We start from the raw sequence: 19,507 nt of genomic DNA, 5'->3' as shown, positions 1-19,507 counted from the left end.
AGGTATTAGGGTCAGATGGGGTTAGGTTAGCTGGTGCGGTGACTGACCAACTCAGCACTCTGACACCATTACTGGAACTTTACCTACAAGCAAGACCTGATGCCCCAACTCATACCACAGGGTTCATTTAGTGTGATGTCAGTCTCGTTGTTTTATAACTGTGCCTCTCCCAGAATGAACAGGTGACCAGCCTAATGTTAAAACCCTTATTCCCCCTGGTTCACACTAGCTCGCACACTGCAGGCTGATAGCAGGAATTGATATCACTTCTCGGCCTTTTGGCTAAGATCAAGTGTAGTATGTGGCCTTTTGGCCAGGATCTCCTCCTCTCATGTGGTCTCCCTTCAGGGGAGCCCCCCTAAGTACTTGGGGTGGCCTTGCCTCAGCAGGCCTCCTGAAGAAAGGGGTCCTCCTGGTTTTGGCCATGTGGACCAGTGAGTGCCTTAGTCCCTGTCAGGAGCCTTGTGCCCAGGGGGATCAGGGCTTAGGCCCCTTTCTCTTCGGAGGAGGGCTAGATATACACCCTGTACACTTTTTTTTGTGTGCTCACTTTTTTTTTTTTTCACCGGGCGCTAGTTTTGTGAGTGTGTTCGCTACACCATGGGACTTTAAAAAAAATAAATTGATGCAATGCAGCTGCGGGTGCAGGAATCACGTTTCTCGTTCTAAATGGCACCCCCACGCATCTCATCTCGTAGCGCGGGTGTGGAAACCGCATAGTCAAATAGACCATGCAGTTTCCGTGCGGATGTGTTTTGAAAAAGGTGCATGCATCTTTTCTCTGAATGGGCTGCTGTGTCCGTACTAGTGTAAACCAGGCCTTCAATGGGACTGGCAGATGATGTAATAGTTGTGGTCAGATAGTACAGGTGAGCTTATGAGGGTAACAAATAAAAGCAAAAGCTAGAGTCCACAACTGTTGAAGTCTGAAAATGCTAGTTGTCTAGCAGTCATGCCAACATAATGACTTCAGAAGTCAGTGACTGTTTTAAGTAAGCATGCTTATCACGTGTTCTAACTTCACTGGCTGCATGCTTGCTTTCGGGCTGGTGACTGAGTTTATTTAAAGTGAGCTTTCACTCAAAATTGTTGCTTATCTGATACAAGCCTCCAAACACATTTGAAGTTTTTTTTTTTTTTTTTTGGAGGGGGGAGTAACAGGTACCTCCTCCTTTTTTTTAATTCTTGGCCAGACGAGAATTACATTCATTTGTTATTCAGACTGGTGCTTAAAAAATAAATGTCAGTAGCTTCAAATAGTATAGCTGCTGACTTTTACAAAACGACCAAGAGTGAAGTTCCCTACCACTTGCCAACTGCCAACAGTAAATTTACTGCTGGCAAGCCTCTCCCCCGGACACCACAACGTACCCGTACATTGCGCTGCTTATGTGCACTAGCGTGCCCTGCAAATGCTGTGTCCCCCAGACACAGTGGATTGCGGTGCTTGGTAATGGGCCACTGTGAGCAGCCCAGATACCACATGATTGCTGTACAATCACATGACCATAGTTAACAGTAGTCATGAATGGAATCCATTTGTGACATCATTGTTTACATTGTGTGTTCTGTGATTGTGCACTAGTGATCACATGGTACTTGGGCCAATCACAGCACCCCATATCATTTGATAGCTTCAGTTCAATCACAACATCACAATATTAAAACCATTCATGACAATTCAAAAGGTTGCTGTTCCATTCACACTTGTACGACTCAAAAGTCGTATGACTTTGGATGGGTGCAACTTGGACACAACTTTGGCTTTCATTAATAATGGACAACTGTTGCATGTATAATATTCAGGTGCAACTTTCATACGACCTTTGAGGGTTTACATTGCCGTCTATGGCACTCAAGTTGCTTGAAAGTCATACTAAAGTAGTTCATTAACAACTTTAAGTTGCACAAGTGTGAAAGGAACCTAACAGTGATCATCAATGTAACAAGCAATCACAGTGTAAAAAAAAAAAAATCCCTGATCACCCCCTTCCCCCAGAGTAGTACAGTGTCACTTGATGATACTGAACTACGCTGTAAGTATGTAAAATAAAAAAAAGTGAAAGTTAAAAAAAAAAAAATTTGTTTTCACACTTTCACTAGCTAGTATCACTGCCACACTAGTCATATGACATTGTACTGCACTGGTGACAGTATGTTAAAAAAAAATTATTTAATTCCTTCATTTTTCAAAAAATTGTGATTTGTGACAGTAGACATCTGATACAGCATTAGTTAGTCATGCAGTATTTAGTAGTGAAAACACACAGTAATGTAATGAGTCAGCAGATGTCAGTGGGTTCCCCGCTGACAGCTTAATGTAAAAAAAATTCCGGCGGTTAAAAATTACGGGAAAAAAAAACAAAGTGGGTACTTCAGGTTTGTCCTTAAAAAAAAAAAAAAAAAAAAAGTCGTCCCCACTCCCAGTCTAGATCTATTGTCAATCACAATGCCCACAGCCAACCCCGGAAAAAAAAAAACCCCACAGGCTCCGCTCTTGACGAAGGCTGCCGACGTCTGAGAGCTCCACCACCTGACAGTTCTTAAATAACTAAAGGGTGTGGCCCCCTGTTGCTGTGTGAGCCGGCCCCCTTTTGCCATCATTGACCCAGTGTGCTTAGGTCGATGACATCACAAGATTTTGATAAGCCCCCCCCCCCACCTGCAGACCCCTACAACTACCGGCCAGGGAAAGAGGCCCTTGTCCCCATCAACATGGCCCCTGCCCCAAAGTACCCTCCCCATGTTGAGGGCATGTGGCTTTTGGTATGGTTCAAAAGGTGGGGGGGGGGGGGGGGGAGTACTCATCCCCCCCCCCTTTCCTGACCTGTCGGGCTACATACTCGGATAAGGGTTTAGTATGGATTTTAGGGGGGACCCCACACCATTTTTGTTTTTTCATTTTGGCATGGGGGTTCCCCTCAAACTCCATACCAATCCCGAAGGTCTTTTTATGTAGTATTTACCGAGTGTTTTTGCTATTTGTGGTAAATGCCGCATACTAGCAATAGTGAATTGACATTTTCAGTATCGCATGTAATATGTTCTCACCTGACTGATGTAACACATGCAATAACCTTTAGTGACTTGTCCCCATTGAGTTACAATTTCAGAAAACTTCCCATGCTTCTTACTTAGTACTGTGTACTTTCCAAAAAAGGGTCATTTGGAGGATATTTGTACTGTCCTGACTGCACATCAGGATTTATCAATTTTCTAATATATATACCATAATTTGTAGACTCAGTTTGTATATTAGTTATACAAACTGTCTGTTATAAAGACTAATATTCACAGAAGACTATTAGGCCAAAATGTATTATGGAAAAAAATAACCCAAAGATTAACTAATATACACAGATTTGGGTTATTTTTTTACCATCATACATTTTGGCCTAAATGTATAAAGAAAGATTGTTTGCAAAATTTTATAACAAAGAAAAATGTAGGGTTTTTTTTTTTAAATTTTATTTTTTTTTTGTGTATATAGCAAAAAATGAAAAAAAAAACCCAGTGGTGATTAAATACCACCAAAAAAAATAAAGCTCTATTTGTGTGAAAATATTATATAAATTTAATTTGAGTACAATGTTGCTTCATCATGCAACTGCCAGTTAAAGTAGCACAGTGTTGAATAGCAAAAAATGTCCTGGTCATGACGGGGGTAAAACCTTTCAGAGGTTAAGTATTTAAAGTGGTAGTAAACGCCACTTATTCCTTGTCCCTACAGGTAATTTTATAATAAAGGACAAGTGACCATCTCCTAAATTTGCACCTTTTAGAAGATATTCACTACTGCAGCTGGTGACGCCACTGGGGCACTGCGCTCTGAAGGGACGACATGCCATTCCTACAGAGTGCTGTGGTTCTCCTGTGTGCATCATCACAGCTCGGACATTCAAATGCTGGAGCCAATGAGGAAGATCAGATGGAAGAGGAAAGAACTATCAGCAATGACATCGCGGCACTGGAGGGCTTTGTTTTAAGGTAGGTCTCCCATAATGTGCTAGTATGCGGTGCATGTTACATTACCTTGCAGGGGGAAATTTTTTTTTTTTTTTTACTACCACTTTAAGACAAATGATCAGCACAACAGCCAGGTGACTAGCATTGCCATGAAGTCTGCAATGTCAGTTCTGTATTTCCCTTTGTCAATGGTATCCCTAGGTGGGTGCACGCCGCACTGGGTGACACCTATCTCACAGAGTGACACCAAAAAGTTTTAAAGACAGGCCGACGATCCCCCGCAAGATGGATCGGATCTGCGGTAATACGTGGTGTCACCCCTCCAGAGGTGGGCGGTCCCTGTCGTGCACACACAGCCTGGCTCTTCCCCTCCCTGTGTCCCCGTCACACCCGCCGGACTGGTGTTGCAAAATCAGTTAATCCATTATGCTCTCCAATCCGTAGTTCCGATCCATCTTGTTGGCTTGTAACCTATACGGGGTTAACTGATCTTGCAACATCGGTCTGGGGGGTGCGATGGGACACAGGGAGGGGAAGAGCCAGGCTGTGTGTGCACGACAGGGACCGCCCACCTCTGGAGGGGTGACACCAACCCTAGGGATGCCCCTGCCCTTAGTTCAGATTTCCATTACGTATGTTAGATTATTCTGTCTGCACTGTACAAATGACAACAGCAGTAAGACAACAGTCTTGTACTCCCTCTCCACACTGTGAGCTCCTCTCTTACACAACAAGATTTAATGTGAACCCATCTAGTACCAGGGAGCCTTAAAAAGTCCTTCCTTTCTACTGTGCATTGCTTTGTCTTTTCCAGCTCAGAAAATCAAATCTGATTCTTCTGTTGCTGGGAATCTGAGGTGTAAAAGGAGCGCAGTGTATTCCTGGCGAGGACTGAGTCACGGCAGATTCACTGTGGCAGAGAACCAGCTTATGTTCCTTCCACTCACTGTGACCCATTAAAAGGTTTCAGTAGCTGCACCGCTAAAAGCTTTTCCAAAGTCTTTGCAGGAACGTGTCCCCAGGGCGCTGTTCCTGCCGTCTGCGCCGAGTCCATCATTGTCTGTAGGTATTCTCAGTGGGGGGGGGGGGGTTGGTGGTAGTAGAGAGGACTCTTATATGAGCTGATGATGGTGACTTTAGATGCACCATCTCTTCCGAATACAAGACCGAAGAAAAGTTGGGAGAGTCATTAAAATCTAAGCTTTGGGTGGACTGAACCTTTAACCATTTGGTAATTTTCATGTGTGGGACCAGATTAACTGAAATCTGATTGTTTTACCAACAACAATGTTGTTCTGAGAGACCTAGCCAACTGAATATAAAATAAAAAGATTGTTTAGGTAGGCCCACGTAGCTGCTGATAAACCTAATCGTGGTCATATAATTAAATCTATGAATAATCAAAAAGGTACTGCTTAATTTAATTCTTTTTTCCCCAAAGTTGATCAGTCAGACTGTTTTTAGATCTGACTTTTTTTGCAGTATTGGACAACACACCTAACAATCAGTTATGGCACCTCAAACAATCTTGCAATAGTTTTTTTATTTTTTAATCCTCCTGGACAGTAAACCAACAATACAATAATTTGTAAAATCGCTCCATGCATGGCCACAATAAAGGCGATCCAAATCTAAAGGGCACAATCTGTTTTTACCTTGTGTAACTGCAATGCATATAACTCACTTTACAATGCCATTTCATACTGAAAGACACCCAAAAATGCCTGTACTCCAGCACACCACAACAGTTGCAGTGCGGTCCATTGGCAGCAATGAATCGGCTGTGTTATCACAACTTAGGTTAATGCAGCGGCAAAGTGTAATTGGCCCCTCAGAGATTCCAATAGTGCACTCTCCTCTTCAGTGGTCCCAGCTGTACCCCCCCCCCCCCCCCACCTTCCCCTCTATAAAGGTGTCATTCTCATTCTGCTGCAGATGTTTATCTATTCCTGATACACTAATAAAAACCAGATCCTTGCCACTGAAAATCCATTTGTCCCTTATGGGCCATTGAGTGACTCCAAGAAGGCATGCCCTGTTGGGTGAAAGGAAAGGGTTAATTGTCTTCCTTTTCCTTCTGGGAACAGGATCTGGGCTGTGACATCCTCTGTTGATGGGCACAATTCTTTACTAGAAAGCTTGGAACGCCATGCTGAAGAGGCTGGTCCAGCCGTCCCAGTGGAGAGAAACCAAGAGTTCTGTGGAATATGGTGAGAATTTATGAAGACAATTAGAAAATGTTCACTCCAGACCATTTATCACCAATAGATCACATGTGAAATGAGATTGCCACTTTGTAGTGTAGAATGTAGTGAGGCTTACTAGTGAAGAGTGAAACTGTGTGCAAAAGTCAGCGCTGCCTAGAAAATAGTCGCATGCAATAGACATAGATATACAGTAAACCTTCAGAACAGATATTGGAATATACACCATTATTTAGCACTGCACTTTGCTATTTTCATTTATACAAATGTGTCCATAAATCCACAAAATAGAACTCACTGCACTATAAAAGTGAGAATATATATATATATATATATATATATATATATATATATATATAACTATAACATACATACATACACACACACACACATATATACATACACACACAAATATACATACACACACACAAAATTGCAGCACAGAAACAATGGTGTATGTTCCACTATTGGTCTGTGCAGTTTTATCTTGTGGACTTATGGACACATTGCTATTTTCATATATTGGAACATACACCATTGTTTTTGCGCTTCAATTTTGTGTATATATACCACTTTTATAGCACACAATTCCATTATGAGTGGCTCCCACCATCCCTGCTGTTTTTTTATTCATTTATATGATGGAGAAGGCAGTAGAAGAAGCTGGAACACACAAGGTGGGCAAGAATACTAAACACTCCCAGGCAGGCTGGTACAGCATTAGGAATATTAGCAGGGAATTCTCACGGCTGGAGCATCTGAGACAAATAAACCAGCCCATCAGGCTCCACCTATAACTTAAATATCACTTTTAAATGGACAAGCCTTTTAGTTCATATTGTGATTGCTAATCAATAGTAAATTGTCCATACAATAAGTATGGGAAATGAATTGAATGTAAGCGGATTGCTTTCTAGTTTCATATTCCTAGAGCATTGTTTATGCAGGCACTGGTGTTTTGCTAGTGTTCTGATCTACTTGAAGCATTTTTAGAAGAAAGCAATGTTTGAATTATGAATTGAATTGTATGAAGCAATGTTGCCTTTGCCATGCATCATGTTGAGCTTTCGTTAATGTGGCATGTCCTATTCTGCTCTGGTTGAACTGCTTTCTATCCTCTGAATAAGTCAGCATGAATGTGTAGGGGAAAAAAACATCTGAAAAGCAATCCTTTTTTCCCCCCTGAAATTAAAAAGCGTGCTTTCTCCTGGTTGCATTTAATTCACTGCCTAGTGTGATGTCTGTAAATACAAGTCCCTAAGCAAAGCGGTGATGGCAACCAAACTGCTTTCTAATTTTCTTTCTACGACAGGTAAACAAATTCTCTTTTATGCTGAGTATTATGAAATCTGCTCATTATTATGAAATCTGCTCACTGCTTTTTAAGTGTGACCTACTCTACATACATTTTGATTTGATAGGTCTGCAGTCAGTAAATGCCCATGTTTCCAAGAACAATTCCCTGCGCTGGAAATCAGTCCCTACCAATGTCCCTTTTTGCACAAATGATGTGTCCACATGGTGTGTTGCTTGTTCACTTATATGTGAACAGGCACAATAGGAAGCAATATTATTTCACAAGTTATGTGAACTGGATGCGGTTCACACCACACCCAATCCGCATATATCTGGTGCACTGGCAGTGCGGATTGAAAAAAAGAATCCTGTTCAATTTCTGAGCAGTGCGGTCCGGGTCAGGTGCAGAATACAGGCTATTGATTTATATGGAACCATTTCTAAACCGCACATGTGTGAACAGGATAAACTCCTGCCCTGAGGCTGTCCTGAACTGCTGAACAACTACTGTGTCAATTAGCTGTGAAACCTGATCTTCAGCCCACTCCGGAATCAGTAAATTTACAAATCTGCATGAATACATTCCTGACATTTCACATACAGTATAGTTTTATAAAATATCTGTACCTTCTAGCATTAAAAATCCATCCTTTAGCCAGTGGCAGTGCCATCCTAATAGCATTCTGGGCCCCTGGGCAAAGTAATGCCCTGGGGATTCTACCAGCCTGCATCAAGTTCACCTATCACAGTGTTCATATACATTAGTTTCCCTTATCACAGTGCCCATATACTATACATCAGGTGACCCCCATCACGGTGTATCCATGCATCGGATGTCCCCATACATCAGATGTTCCTCCCATCAGTGTCCCCATATATCAGATGTTCCCCCCATCACAGTGTCCCCATACATCAACTGTCCCTCATTACAGTGTCCCCCATCAGAGACATCTGATGTATGGGGACACTGATGGGGGACATCTTATGTATGGGGACACTGTAGTGGGAAACATCTGATGTATGGGGACACCTGATGTATGGGGACACTTTGGGGGACATCTGATCCATGGGGACACTGTGATGGGGGACATCTGATGAATACAATGTCCCCATACATCAGCTCTCCTCATTAGTGTCCCCATACATCAGATGTATGGGGACACTAATGGGGGAAATCAAATGTCCCCATCAGTGTCACCATACATCTGAAGTCCACAATTACAGTGTTGTCATACATCAGGTTTTCCCAAAGTGTCCCCATACATCAGGTGTCCCCAAACACCAGGATTCCCCATACATCACATGTCCCCCACCACAGTGTCCCCATACATCAGAGCTGTGCCCTCCCCTCTTACATTTTTTTACTCACAGCCACCTGAAATGAAGTCAGCCCTTCTTTCTTTTCCCATGCAGAGTCTGAGATACTATAAGTTCAGTCTCAGAGCTGCTCTTTTTTGCCCCCTGCAGGATAAAGATGAAAACTGAATCCTCTCTATTGCAAAAGCGGGTCGTGGTTCTTTCTTCAGTCACTCCTGTCAAGAGTGTCATCAGCGGCCAAATTACCAGTGAACCCCCCAACACAGGACCCGTCCTCTGTGTCCTGACCCTGATCATGAACCCCCATGCACCTGTGGTCCCTGGGCAGTGCTCAGGTGTGCCCATTCATTAAGAGGGTCCTTGCCAGTGGTATACCTAGACGTGAGCGGTAGATGCTCTTTGTCCCATTTACAGCCCCCTGACTGGGTGTCATGACTGTGTGCGCCACTGGTTGGAATGATAGCCCCCGGAGGTACAGGGGGAGGCAAAAGTGTAGTTATTACTGGTTTCTAATGATGCTGGCAGGTACTGGCTCCGTAACAACCAGCTATCACTGGTGCTGTCTCTGCTATTCACTGGTTATTAAGTTACATAATTAGTCTGGCTGAAAAAAGACAAAAGTCCATCCAGTTCAACCATTGAAAGAAAGAAAAAAAAAAGTTATAATCCTATACCCACAGCTGATCCAGAGGAGGGCAAAAAAAAAAAAAATTCCTTCCTGATCCCCCCGAGAGGCAATCGGATATTCCCTGGATCAACTTTACCTATAAATGTTAGTATCCAGTTGTATTCTGTGTATCCAAGAAACAATCCAGGCCTTTTTAAAGCAATCCACTGAGCTGGCCAGAACCAACTCTTGAGGGAGTCTATTCCACATTTTCACAGCTCTTACTGCGAAGAAACCTTTCCATGTTTGGAGATTAAATTTCTTTTACTCCAGACGTAAAGAGTGCCACCTTGTCCTCTGTGATGACCTCAGGGTGAATAACTCTAAACCGAGTTCACTATATGAACCACTGATGTATTTATACATATTGATCATATCCCCCCTTAATCTCTTTTTGAGAGAATAAATTCAGTTCTTCTAATCTTTCCTCATAGCTGAGCTCCTCCATGCCTCGTATCAGTTTGGTTGCCCTTCTCTGTACTTTCTCCAGTTCCCAATGTTTTTTGTGAATTGGTGCACAAAACTGAACGGCGTATTCCAGATGAGGTGTTACTAATGATTTGTACAGGGGTAATATGATATCTCTCTGGAGTCTATACCTCTTTTAATACAAGAGAGGATTTTGCTCGCTTTAGAAACCGCAGCTTGGCATTGCATGCCATTATTAAGCTTGTGATCTACCAGAACCCCCAGATCCTTCTCCACCATTGATTCCCCCAGTTGTACCCCCCCTAGTATGTATGATGTATGCATATTCTTAGCCCCCAAGTACATAACCTTACATTTATCAACAATAAACCTCATTTCCCACATAGTTGCCCAATTAAACAGCATTGAAGTCAGCTTGTAAATTGGAGACATCCTGTAAGGACGTTATTCCACTGCACAGCTTGGTGTCATCTGTAAAGACTGAAATGGGATTTATATTCCCAGACCCAGGGGCGGACTGACCATTTGAAAACTTGGGCACTGACCGAGGGCCCAGGATCAGTAGGGGGCCCCATGAGATGCCCCTGGTACCTTTTTCATAGGATTTTTTGAGTTTGGGCAAGGACACAGGGGCCCAGGGGCGGACTGACAACTCATGGGGCCCCCGGGCAATAGGGGATCATGGGGCCTCTGTGTCCTTGCCCAAACTCAAAAAAGCCTATGAAAAAGGTACCAGGGGCATCTCATGGGGCCCCCTACTGACCCCGGGCAGTGCCCGAGTTTCCAAATGGTCAGTCCGCCCATGCAGGGGCCCCATGATCCCTTATTGCCCAGGGACCCAATGAGTTGTCAGTCCACCCCTGCCCAGACCCTATATCATTTATAAATGTATTAAAAAGTAAGGGTCCCAACACTGAACCTTGGGGTACACCACTGATGACCCCAGACCATTCAGAGTATGAATCATTAACTGCTACTCTCTGAATACGATCTTTTAGCCAGTTTTCTATCCATTTACATACAGATTTTTCCAAGCCTGTAGACTTCCCCACACACAGCTAATGTGTAAGGTAAACTGTGTCAAACGCTTTTGCAAAATCCAAGTATACCCCATAAGGGGTTAGAACCCGATGGTGTCCTTAACAACCAACTATTCACTGCAGATGCGTTGCGCTAAATTTTAGTGCAATGCATTTAAAACTTGTGAAACGTGCTAGACATTTTAAAAAGTACATAGCAAGGGCTGCAGTGTGAAAGCCGCTTAAAGGTGAACTAACATCATAGACCCTGCCTACCCACAGACCCCACTGTACGTACGTCTAGTAAGCTTTTAATGCTCATGCCACTGTTCCAGTGGTCCGGGAGTATTGAAATTCCCTCTTTTCTCAGTGCTGTGATTCTCTGACACTGCTGACTAATCAGCATCAATTTGATCTATCCCAGAAGCACTGCACAGTGGAGAGGGAGAAGAGCAGGGTGTGGACAGTGTGTTCTGTGTGGATTCATCTTTACATTTTCTTCTGTAAACTTGTGATCTGTTAACTTATTCTTTAACTAAAAAGGTGCCCAAACGCATGATCTGTGATGGCAGTACAGGTTTGCAGACTAGAAGTGATTTGGGCAATTTGCAGCACTGGGATCTTGGCTCCTGTGTGACAGATCCACTTTCATACAATGTTATGGATTGGTCTGGGTGAGTTTGGAGAGCTCCCTTCGGCCTTAAACCCAGCAGTGACCTCATAAAAACGAGAAACATTAGAGAACTGCATAAATCTTCATTTTACGGCATTGGAGAATAATATGGCTCAATAAGGTCAATGGTGGCCTGGATACACAGATCCTGATATACCCCCCTGGGTCACATACAGTTGCAAGAAAAAGTATGTGAACCCCTTGGGATTACGTGGAGTTTTGCATGAATTGGGCATAAAATGTGCTCTGAATGTCATCTAAGTCACAACAATAGAAGAACACAGTCTGCTGAACATAATACTACACAAACATTAGATATTGCCATGGTTTAATTGCACATAACATGTAAACATTCACAGTGCAGGGAGGAAAAAGTATGTGAACCTTTGGACTTAATAACTGGTTGACCCTCCTTTGGCAGCAATAACCTCAACCAAACGTTTCCTGTAGTTGCAGATCAGACCTGCACAACGATCTGGAGTAATTTTGGACCACTCCTCTTCACAAAACTGTTTCAGTGTAGCAATATTCTTGGGATGTCTGGTGTGAATCGCTCTCTTAAGGTCATGCCACAGCATTTCAATCGGGTTGAGGTCAGGACTCTGACTGGGCCACTCCAGAAGGCGTATTCTGTGCTGTTGCAGCCATTGTTTTATTGAATTACTTGTATGCTTTGGGTCATTGTCCTGTTGCATCACCCATCCTCTGCGGAGCTTCAGTTGGCGGACAGATGGTCGTACGTTTTCCTGCAAAATGTCTTGATAAACTCTGGAATTCATTTTCCCATCAATGACAACAATCCGTCCAGGCCCTGAGGCAGCAAAGCAGCCCCAAACCATGATGCTCCCTCCGCCATGTTTTACAGTGGGGATGAGGTTTTGATGTTGGTGTGCTGTGCCTTTTTTTCTCCACACATAGTGTTGTGTGTTCTTCCCAAACAACTCAATCTTGGTTTCATCTGTCCACAGTATATGTTGCCAGTAGTGCTGTGGAACATCCAGGTGCTCTTTTGCAAACTTCAAACGTGCTGCAATATTCTTTTTGGACAGCAATGGCTTCCTCCGTGGTGTCCTCCCATGTACTCCATTCTTGTTTAATGTTTTCCTTATTGTAGATGTGTCAACAAAAATGTTAGCATGTGCCACAGATTTCTGTAGGTCTTTAGCTGACACTCTGGGATTCTTCTTTACCTCATGCAGCATTCTGCGCTGTGCTCTTGCAGTCATTTTTACAGGACGACCATGCCTAGGGAGAGTAGCAACAGTGCTAAACTTTCTCCATTTGTAGACAGTCTGTCTTACCGTGGACACATGAACATCAAGGCTTTTGGAGATACTTTTGTAACCCTTTCCAGCTTCATGCAAGTCAACAATTCTTGATCGTAGGTCTTCTGAGAGCTCTTTTCTGCGAGGCATGATTCACATCAGACAGTGCTTCTTGAAACCAGTAAACCCAAAACAGGTGTGTGTTTTTTAAGGGCAGGACAACTGTCAGCAACACATCCAATAACATCACACTGAATGGAGTCAAGGTTGGCTCACTCCTGGCTCCAATTAGCTCTGGGAGAAGTCATTAAGCTAGGGCCTCACATACTTTTTCCTCCCTGCACTGTGAATGTTTACATGTTATGTGCAATTAAACCATGGCAACATCTAATGTTTGTGTAGTATTATGTTCAGCAGACTGTGTTCTTCTATTGTTGTGACTTAGATGAAGTTCAGAGCACATTTTATGCCCAATTCATGCAAAACTCCACGTAATCCCAAGGGGTTCACATACTTTTTCTTGCAACTGTACACAATACACAAAAGATGGCCATCTCCAGATTTGACTAGTACAGAAGACACACCCATCAGACTAACCTAGGGGTGTTAAAAACAGTACAAGTTGTAAAAAGAAAAGCTTGTCAAACTGTCATTGTGTTAATCTGAATTACTGAATGTAGCATTAGATCCATAGTCCTAGACCAAGCATGCAGCAAGTGAAGTCAGAACACCTGCTCTGTTTACCTGTTCTGTGCCAGTGACTTAAAGTAATGAAGCAATTGGATCAGCATGACAGCCAGACAACTGACATTTTCAGAGAAAGGTCAGTGAAAGCAGGCATTTTAATTTTCTGGTTGTTATGCCACAAATCCATATCAGTGCTTGAAATACAGTTAGCATTATCAGTGCTTTGCAGCCATATATTTACATAATCCAGCATTTTATAATGGCTCTGTTGTGCTTTGTCCAATGCATACAGCTGTAGCGAGTGCACAGATTTTAGATGTACTGCCTGATAGCAAGACATGACTGAAAAGCATCAAACTGTGTACTGGGGGTAACCTCCTACCCACTGATAGCAAGACATGACTAAAAAGCATCAAACGGTTTTGCTGGGTAGGAGGTTACCCCTAGCACACAATTTCCTGAGAATGAACAACTCATACATGTTCCAAGGTTTGAGTTACATAATGTATGTGTGAGAAGTGTCAGTTGGAAGCCTCCATTTGTCTGCATTGGGTTCCATCTAAATGGGAAAAATGCCAGTGTGAGCTTAAAAGCTGAAGTCATGAAAGGGTGGAAATCATTAGCAAGTAAAAACAGCCCTGGGGATGGGGCCCTTCTGTAGTGGCAGGGGCCCGCAGAGAGCCATTACCCCTGATTAAACTCAATCCATAAGATGGCTTGATTTGCTTTTCACTGTAAAATCACCCAATTTAACTGCAGATTGGTGAAATGAAGCCCGAGGACACAGTAATCCAATATTAGTAATATCACATTAATATTACAGTGTGTGGAAGTTATTACATACCGGTTCACGAGAGACCCGTCTAGGAGAACGATCAACGGCTGAATATTGTCAGTGTGTATGTTCATAATTACAGCCGCAGAAATGGATTATTGATGGAAAACTTCACTAACTTCCTTACAAGGCTGCCTGTCCTTTATCCCAAAGGTTCGATCATTCACAAATAGCCTTCTGCACTTTAACCCTTCTGCTGCCAGACAAAATTATTATAGGAGACAATGAAACAGATTATTTAGCATACATGCACATGGCATGTGAATAATCTGTCAGTGTACCACTTACACATATTACCAATCACAGTACTCCCCTGTGTTAATACATCATCTAGGATCAGCGTCTGAGCACCAGGATGTCATCTTTGAGCCAGTATCTCAGGAAGCAAAAGATGTAAATCCTAGTAGTGCCTTTGCAGTTCTCGGTTGTGTTCACAGATGTGTAACACAGACCAGCCCTACTGAAGCTTCTCACCATGTAATTTGCTACAACGTGATATTGACAGTTAAATGTCCTGTGTATATGATGCCTATTTAACCACTTGCTCTCCAGAGGATTTACCCCCTTCCTGACCAGGCCATTTTTTGCAATACGGTTATTTTAACTGACAATTGCACGGTCATGCAACGCTGTACTCAAACAAAGTTTACGTCCTTTTTTTCCACAAATAGAGCTTTCTTTCAGTGGTATTTGATCACCTGTGCATTTTGTTTTTTTTGCGCTATAAACAAAAAACTATTTTGAGAGAAAAAACATGGTCTTTGAGTAAAAAAAATTTTAAAAATCAACTTGTTTAATAGCAAAAAGTAAAAAATAAATTTCTCCATAAATTTAGGACAAAATGTATTCCGCTACATAAATCTTTACCTAAAATTCTCCATTGGTGAAGCTTTTTAGCACAGTAGTTTGGCGCCGTTCCACAGGCCTACGCAAATTTAAAGAGTGACATGTTTGGTATCTACTTACTCAGCATAACATTGTCTTTTACATTTTTCCAAACAATTGGGTATCATATTCTGTTTTTGAGCATTAAAATTAATTAAAGTGTATTTTTCCCCAAAAAAATGTCTCTTGAAAAACCACTGTGCAGATATTTTGTGGCAGGGAGGCTGAGTGATTGCACTAAAATACAGGTAGCCACTAGAGCAGGGCTCTCTAAACTTTCTAAACAAAAGGCCAGTTTACTGTTTTTCAGACTTTAGGAGGGCCGGAGTGGCCAGTGGGAGTAGAAAATGCCCTAGCACAAACGGAAGTGGAAATGACATAGGGCATTTTGCTACTTCCACTGACTACAAGCACTATTACTAATTTTGTTTGGAAGAATAGTGCCCTTTATTTGGTATTGGTTGGAGATTCGTGCTCCATCTTTGGTATTGGTTGAGGAGGAAAGGTGCCACATCATTGATGTCAGTGGAAGGAAAAATGCCCCATTGTTGGTCTCCGTAAGAGAAACGGCTCCTCACTGTTGGTAACAGTGGAAGGTATGGTGCCTCCTTGTTGGTGTGGGAGGAATAGTACCCCGAGGGACAGATAAAGGCGAGCAAAGGGCCGCATTTTGGATAGTTTGGAGATCACTACACTAGAGGGAGAATGTCTGGAATTGCACATTCAATATTTTTCATATAAAGCATAATTAGAAAGAAAGCTGACCTTTATAAATGTCAATAGCATTTTGATGAATAGCATCCTAACATGAATATACCATTTTAAAGGAGGAAAGGAGGAACCAGATATGGTAAATATCAGCAAACATGCCTATACGAGGTGGGAGAATTGTGCAGGCACCTTCTTCCAGGGAACCCCTGATTCCCACTGTGATTGGCAGAAACCTGTTGACAAAATCTCTCTGTCTCCAAGTCCAATGATTCCCGGGTGCTGATCGGCTGGGTCCAATCACAGCCCAGAGCCCTGTGTTGACAAATACACAGGACTCTGTTCCTTTGCACAAATATTGTTTCCTATGTACAGATATTTTGTAAAAATCAGCACACAATAAACATTGTTAGGGACACACTTAACCCTTTAATCACCCCTAGATGTTAACCCCTTCCCAGCCAGTGTCATTAGTACAGTGACAGTGTATGTTATCATTAATCACTGTATTGTTATTTACAGTACCTCCAAACGAACATGTCTGATGTCAGTTAGTGCAGCCGGCAATCTGTGACACTATCACAGTCCCACTATAAGTCACTGATCACTGCCATTACTGGTATAAAATTAAAAATTCCAATATATATATATATATATATATATATATACATACATACACATCTATATATACACACACACACCATAATGTTTGTAGACATAACTTTCACATAAGCCAATCAATGAACACTTAATGGGATTTTCTTTTTAATTCTACATGTAGTAGACTACATTTTGGCCTCAGCTTATGAAGAAATAGTATTTTTTACTTTCGGCTATAAAACATATCCAATAAGAAAATATATAACCAAAAATATCTTTTTTTTTTTTTTTTTACCAAAAAAAATTAAAAAACCCAGTGGTGATCAAATGTCACCAAAAAAGCTCTATTTGTGTGGAAAACGATATACATTTCATTTGTGTACAGTAGTGCTGTACTAAATAGCGAAAAAGGGGCTGGTCATGAAGGTGGTAAAACCTTCCGGTGGTTAAGTGGTTAAACATTCAGGAAAGGCAGTCCTGTATGACTGTTCAAACAAGTGCCACATCCAGTCCCTGTTAAAGTACATTTTAAAAATTCCTTTTCCTTCCCTGACTGAGGTAAATCCTCCCTCATTTGTGTCTCACATGCTCCCACTCCCAGACACTGCAGCTCACAGTGGGAGGGTGTCAGCAACAGAGGCATTGCTCTCAGTCCAGAAAGCAAGGAGCAGAACTACGTGTGTCTAGATACTGACTAACAAGATACACCATTCAGTACCCAATATTGTTCCTACAAGTCATACATTTAGAGTTACCAAGAATAAATGTGTTTGCATGGAGACACCCCCAATTTAAGTATGAACATAAATGGGGTGGAAGGAAGGCTCAATTATTTTTTTTTGGAGGGGGGGTTGGGCGGATTTAAATGCCTGGTTGTAACTGTAATAACAAAAAAAAATAAATAAATAAAAAAGTACTTTTTCCCCCCATCACATAGGCCACAAAAAGTCCACTATGTGATGCATTTTTTTTGCAGCAGGTTCTCTATAATGAGACCCCTGATGTCATCCCTGTCATCTGAATCATTACCAGAAAGTGGAGATCAGTTAACAGATTTTCAATGATCTCCCTCCCCTCTACCCAGGGGCGCCCGCCATGCCAATCCTTGATCCACTGGGCAGGGACCAGCGGTAACGGGTGTGTGTAAAACCCAGGTCAATAACAGGAGGGAAGATCAGTGAGTGGATTTTCAATGATCTCCTTCCACTCTACCCAGTGGCACTCGCCATGCTGGTTCCAGGTCCTCCAATTGATGCACAAATCCCAGGAAACATGGCGGGGTCCAACAGTAACAGGGTTGTGTGTAAAACTCCCAAGGCCAGTAAAAGGTTAAAAGAGACAATTTAGCTGTGCTCCCTGAAGCCTTCAACATGTATTGAGCTGAGATCTAGAATATTAACAAGGCTGAATGTGTATTTCTAATTGACTAACCTGTGGAGGAATGTCTGCATTCATCATATACAGTAGGTGATACTTTAAATCTATGGTTTAATTACTTCAGCCATGTGAGAGAGTTTAATAATGTAGAAGAACAATTCATTCTGAGTGCAAAAAATATGGTCATATACAGGGCTTCCAGGAACGTTTCACAAAAAAAGTGAAATGCCAGAAACGTTTTGGACAATCCGTCGTTACAAGAAGACAGTCAACTCCAGGTAAAAATAAAATGTAAATAATGCCTTATGCAGCAGTGACCTTACTTCTCTTAATCCCAAACCCCTCTTCCTAAGCCATCCTGCAGTGTAATGGATTAAAGTCCCAGTTTCCTCTATGAACCAAGCTAATTTCCTTCCAGGAGGACCAGACATTTTCCCCACTCATTGGGGACTGGTCCCCTCTCCGCCCCTGTAAGTTCTCCTGCCTCTGGAGCTTATGAGAGAGTTAGTGCGTGCATAGAACAGCGTGTGGTGATACAGTTTCTTGCAAACAAAGGTGTAAAACCCACAGAAGTCTTGAAGCACAGTACGGTGATGAGATGCTCAGCCGCAGTAAGATGTTTGAATGGTGTAAATGTTTCAAAGATGGCCGTATGTCCGTTACTGACGATCCCAGCTGTGGTGGTTTACAGCCCACAAATGTCATTCTTGTGAACATAGTATTGAATGTCTAATCCTAGATAATCGACACATAACTTGTCGTGAAATTGCAAAAGAGAGATGGATCTTTCTGTGGGAACAGTGAACACAATGATGATGAAGTGAAGCAGACTTTCCTAGGATGGTTCAGGTGTAATGACAAATCTAATGCCTGCAAAGCTTTGGCATAGAAAAATGCTGGGATAAGTGCATAAATGTAGCAGGGGAGTATGTTGAAAAATAAATGCTGTTTCCAGCTGTGGCTGTATCCTAGGTGGTAGTGCGCCCTAGGCAGCTGCTTAGTTTAGTTTGCCTAGTGGTAGCACCGGCCCTTCCACCAACCAAGCCACAGTGATTTTATTCATCCCAGATCACCATTTTGTTGAAATACAGCAGAAAAAATATCCCCCTTTTGCACATTATTATTATTATTATACAGAATTTATATAGCGCCAACAGTTTGCTGTACATTATAAAGGGAGACAGTACAGTAACAATACGATTCAATACACGGGGGGTTCGAGGGCCCTGCTCCTTGGAGCTTACAATGCATTCAATGTTAGATGAGTGTGGGGGCCACATGGTGGAATGTCTTTTTATCCTCTGTAATCCGACTTCGTACTAACAGCATTTACTGTAACAGTACTAAGTGCAAAGCACAGAAATACTTTGATATTCGTCTGTGTACTGTATGCTCTGACAGTGTTGCATGTCTGTTCTCTGCCCTGTGGGTATGTATCTCTACCCTGAGTGTGCCCGCCTTGATACTGTATGTGCCGGCTTCTGCCATATTATAACAGAGAAACATGTGAAGCACTCGAAATGAGGGCATACACCCACCAACCATGTGAAGCGCTCGAAATGAGGGCATACACCCACCA

The 19,507-nt window shown here is 42.3% G+C and overlaps 1 non-coding gene across 1 annotated transcript; it reads left to right on the top strand.

Moving 5' to 3' along the window:
- Positions 1–262: 262 nt before the first annotated feature.
- Positions 263–450, top strand: LOC149463692 (U2 spliceosomal RNA). The gene has a single exon (XR_016312445.1). It is a non-coding gene; the product is annotated as a U2 spliceosomal RNA (small nuclear RNA).
- Positions 451–19,507: the final 19,057 nt, after the last annotated feature.

This window comes from Staurois parvus, unplaced genomic scaffold, assembly GCF_062004578.1.
Source record: "Staurois parvus isolate SC_StPar_1 unplaced genomic scaffold, SC_StPar_1.0 ptg000154l, whole genome shotgun sequence".
Classification (NCBI taxonomy): Eukaryota; Metazoa; Chordata; class Amphibia; order Anura; family Ranidae; genus Staurois; species Staurois parvus.
The sequence above is the reverse complement of the archived record's forward strand: the minus strand, read 5'-3'. Positions and strand labels throughout refer to the sequence as shown.